This window comes from Sorex fumeus, unplaced genomic scaffold (genome assembly GCF_029834395.1).
Source record: "Sorex fumeus unplaced genomic scaffold, SorFum_2.1 ptg000007l, whole genome shotgun sequence".
Taxonomy (NCBI): Eukaryota; Metazoa; Chordata; class Mammalia; order Eulipotyphla; family Soricidae; genus Sorex; species Sorex fumeus.
In genome coordinates, this window is record NW_026606064.1 from 159,234 (window position 1) to 164,476 (window position 5,243).

Sequence of the window (5,243 nt, forward strand, 5' to 3'; positions counted from 1 at the left end):
AAATTCTAGAAAAAGCAAACCAAGTTATAATGACAAAATACAGAGTAGCAGTTGCCTAGGGAGGAGAAAATGTGGGAGGAGTTAGAAGAAGGTGAGATGGACAAGAGGGACAGCTAGATACAGGGGGGTAGGGGATGAAATGTCAGAATCATTTAATGTGAGAATGAATGTCAGAATACGACTCTAATGGAACAGACGTCCAAGTGATAGCTTTTAAGTTCTCCATGCCTCAAAATTAGAAAAACCCTAAAAGATTGGGGAACTTTTGCCTCATGATCAAAGAGACCGACCAAATCTAAGTTTACTAATAAGAAAAAATATTGCTGGCTCACCTTCTTATAAAAGTACATAAAAGAGTGGGTACCATCATTCACTTGCTCTTGATATTCATACCAAATGGGGCTCTTCTCATTGCTCTAGAGAGCCTTTCCCGATTTCTTTCTTAGCTTCACTTTGTTTCCAATAAATATTTGGTTTGAGTTGGATCATCTTATCTGTTGCCTGCTTCTTATTTTATCAGTTGCTGGTGACAAGAGTCTATTCCCACTAATAACTACTTAGCTAGTGTCAATGAGAAGACCCTCAGTGCCCACCTAGTGAGGTTGAGTGGTCGAGCTCAATCTCAATTTTCTGCTCTCTCTTCTCTCTCTCTGTCTAACTTACGTTTGTTCCATCCCCTATTCCCCCACCCCCATGGGAGAATCAGCGATGGATTGATGAGTATTGGCTGGATACTCTTGGCATTCTTAGAGGTCTGTGCCGCTCATAGACCCTTTCCCCTCAGTGGGGTGAAATCTTTCTTGTCCCAGTCTCTGTAACAGCCCTAGCCTCTGAATCCACCCTGTTTATGTGTGACTTCTTGAATCTCAGGAAGTATCATTCTAGGCTCTAAAAGGTCAATGAAGAACTTCCTAGGCATGTTCACATTCTTCTGAAGGCCTTGGGATGCCTCATGAAAATCTTGAGTAGACTGGGTGGAGATTTCCCCTTTTCTTACCTGTCCTTACCCTGAGATTGACTTTGATTTCCAGTTAAGAGCTATTAGGTTGCCAGTCACTGGAAGTCTCTTGTGAAAGAGGAAATGAACAGGCACTTCTCTGAGGAAGACAGGCAGATGTCCAGTAGGTACATGACAAAATGTTCCACATAATTTCTTATCAGGGAAATTCAAATCAAGAGAACAATGGGATATCAACTCACCCCAGTGAGATTGACACATATCAAGAATACCGAGAAAAATCTATGTTTGTGGGGATCTGGGGGAAAAAAAATCTTATTCACTACTGGTGGGGATGTTGGTATAGTTTAGAGGTTTCTCACTAAGGATGATTTTGACATGAGCCACCGTTGTTAGATGTAATTTAAGCCAGAATCAACCAGAAGCTCACCAATGAGGAACTTGGTCTTAAGCACTCACCTTGCCCATTCCCTTGGTGTTTCCCAGGATTTGAGTCTGCTCCTTTGTTGCACTCTTGAAGCTCTGACTCTTTCTGTCTCCTATCCTTCCTGCTACGCTGCTCTTTCCCCTTCTCCACTTAACCATGACACTTCTGTGCTATCACTGAAGGCCTTGTCGTCACAAAACTGGGCAACTGATGACCACATGAGAGCCACATGAGCAGCTGCTGGCCTCCCGTGGAGTCTATTGTCAGAGAATTCCCCTTGCCTTTGACGTAAAGGAAGTAAAAGAGGCTCATATTTTCATTCTGACTCTTGCCCTCCTTTCATTTTCCTCTTGCTTCAAGACTGACCAGACTCCTTGGTTCTATGTAAATAGGTTGGAGTGAGGGCCAGGAAGGTCCACCCAACCCTCCTGCAACGTTGGGATAGTGGTCCAGGACCTCTGAATTGTTAACCAAGCAGTGTTTGCCTTATCCACATACCCTCCTCAGCTCCGTAGCACTGGAATGGTTGACTCACTGTCTGAGTCTCAAAGAATGCTCTGGAATGTCTCTAGGAACAATTAAGCCTTCAAGTTTATTGATGTGATTATAACCAAACTAACTTCCTATGTACAAGCATATACATTCTCTTTAAGCATTCATTTAGCTCTTCTCTCTTACTGTCTATATTTTTCTTATATAGAAAAGGAGCTTCTGAAAGAACTGGCAGATGAAGAAACAGCCTTGTTTTCCACTTGCTTCCTGGTGGCTTCTCAGACCCAGAGGGGAATGAGGGAGCTTCCTCTCCTGGTCTTTCCTACAGCCTTCCATCAGTCTTCCCACAGAATACAGCTTTTTTTTTTTTAACCGTAAAAATACAGTGGAACTTCTCAAAGCTCCCAATGGTTTTCTAGTTATCCAAGATTTTCTCTTTCTTTCTTTCTTTCTTTCTTTCTTTCTTTCTTTCTTTCTTTCTTTCTTTCTTTCTTTCTTTCTCTTGCTTTTTGGGTTATACCCAGTGATGTACAGGGGTTACTCCTGGTTCATGCACTCAGGAATTACTCCTGGCCGTGCTCGAGGGACCATTTGGGATGCTGGGAATCGAACCTGGGTCGGCCGTGTGCAAGGCAAACGCCCTACCTCCTGTGCTATTACTCCAGCCCCTAAGATTTTCTTATATACGCATGTCTTCATCTTGGTTCCCACTAACTGAAATCCCAGCTTTTTGTAACTATTTTGAAATGGTTTTAGTAATTCCCTGGCTTTTAAAAGACTGAGTTGAGAACTCTTTCAGACAGAACCCAGTATTCTGGGAACTTTTTTTTTTTCAGGCTGCTGCAAATTGAGAAAAAATATTGGCTGCTCAGGGTATTTGTGTGTGTGTGTGTGTGTGTGTGTGTGTGTGTGCACGCGCACATGCTATTCTATCCATTATTGTGGGTAATGCAAGATTTGTTGGGGTACCATTTGAATGTACTCAGGATGGTGTGTTAACTCTCAGAGATGAAGGTACTGGGTCACTGGGAAGATTGGGGGCAGGTCCACTTTCCAGTGTGGGAGGGTGGGGAACTGACACCAGGACTGTGTGGTAGAACAGTTCATTGGTGATTTTTGGAGGTTGTCAAAGGATGTCAGTTCTCTCAGGTGACTGAAAACCTGGGAATTGTCACGAAGACCATGCCAAAGGTACTCACTATTGAGAAGGAACAAAAATGACTCTATATGAAAAAACATTACAATCCGCTTCTCTGTGATTTGGTTATCATTTATATGGAGACCTATGTTTGTACGTGGTGAATTTGTTGTGTGTTGAAATGATTTTGTTTTGCTAATGTCTCCCATGTTTTTGTGCATATTCATGTAACTTCTCATTTGGCAATTTCACCAGTCAATAGCTTCTCATCAGCCTTCAGTCTAATTTCTTATCTCCCCATATCACTGCCCACACAATGTTCAGTACCTTCTAAAGTAAATCAATACTGTTCAGATATTTTAATTATATCTATTGTTCACCACATGGTCAAAAATTCCCAGATATGTGAAAAAGCAAGAGAAAAAACGAATAATGCATTCTGCAAGATATCCAAGATATAAACATGCCCTAACAATAATTTAATTTATATTCAATAATATTGAATAAATGACATAATTAATTTAATATGTCATGGATTATTTCTTAAGACTAATGAACTATAACAAAAAAATCAGTAATTTTATCTTATTTAAAAATATTTGGGGGGGGCTGGAGCTATAGCACAGCGGGTAGGGTGTTTGCCTTGCACGCGGCCGACCCGGGTTCGATTCCCAGCATCCCATATGGTCCCCTGAGCACCGCCAGGAGTAACTCCTGAGTGCAGAGCCAGGAGTAACCCCTGTGCATCGCCAGGTGTGACCCCCAAAAAATATTTGGGGGGGGTGTTCCAGGGGGTAGAAATCCAGGAGTGGAATATCTTGTTATTTCTAGACATTTTTTGTACTGTCTCTTGGACTCTTTTCTGGACTTTTTGGTATGGACTAGCTAACTAGTATGAAATGACTTCTTGTTGTTTTGACTTGAACTTTTCCGATTGTCAGTCATGATAAGCAAAAGTGTTTGTTATGTGGTTATTTGCCACCTGACAACAAAAATTATCAGTTACATCATGAAATGGAGAGAAAAGTCAGACACACACTTGGTTGACCATTTGACTAAACACGCGTTTGACTCCTCTCCCCATTTGAAGATGGGGTTGTTTGTTTTTGTTGTTGAGGTCTGTGTGTGCTTTATGTATCTTAGCCCTTTGTCTGATGCACTGGAAATGGTGGGGGACAGTGGGAAGAAATGAGGAGGATCAGAAGGGACCTAAGAAAGGAGAGGAGGAATTTTTGCACTTTTGTGTTGGTGATGATGCAGTAATTTTGTATGCCAATAGTGTAAATATTAATTCTATTACAAACCATGTTAACTTGATTAAAAATAGAAAAAGTAAAAATGTACTATAAGTGGAAATATCTTATAACTTAACATCTTTTCTTCCCAAAATTCAAGCAAATTGTAGAGATTCTAAAACAGAACTGCTTCTCCTTGTCTCTACTTTTGGGTAATAGAACTGTCATCTCTATGGTTGCTCCAAATATTGTTACTTACTGTGGCATTTATAGGATGCCTCACGAATATATCTGAACAGATTCCAGAGAGTAAGTACTGGAAACAAAAATTCACATTTATTAATACTTAGCCTTAATATTTACATATAAACTTAAAAAATATAAGACTTTTGTTATCAATGTCACATGAAATATATCATCTTAGCTCTTTTCTGGGATCACCGAAAAAAATCATCAGGAAATTGTTCATGTGTTTTCTGTTACAGAGATGAGTGAAGATGTGTGCCTCTGTTAACTAATATAACATATGCACTGGTAACAGAGAATAATTTTATAGAAAAAAGGAGTACCAAAGTGGACCTTTTTATCAATCATAGCTTATTAAATCCATAAGGTGAATTTCAAGGAACTATGTTGTTAATGAATTTTCTACTAAATATTATAGCACATGGAAATACATTTGATATACCAGTGAATATTTTACCTACAGAAAACATAAATCAGATAGATTTAAGTTTTATTTTACATCTCTGTGAAAAATCACATCATGTCTGCAGTGAGTAGCTCAATAAAGAGACTTTTCATTACTTAAAACCTGTTAGAAAGATGCAGTTATGAGGTGTCAGAGATTAATTATTTTTATTAATGAAACTTTCACTCATAAATGGAAACCTATTATAATATTAAAGAAAATAATTTGATTAGGAGTGTAGGTAACGAATATTGTTTATTCCAAAAAATGGAGCCACTAAGATCTGATTCTGACTTCTTTAA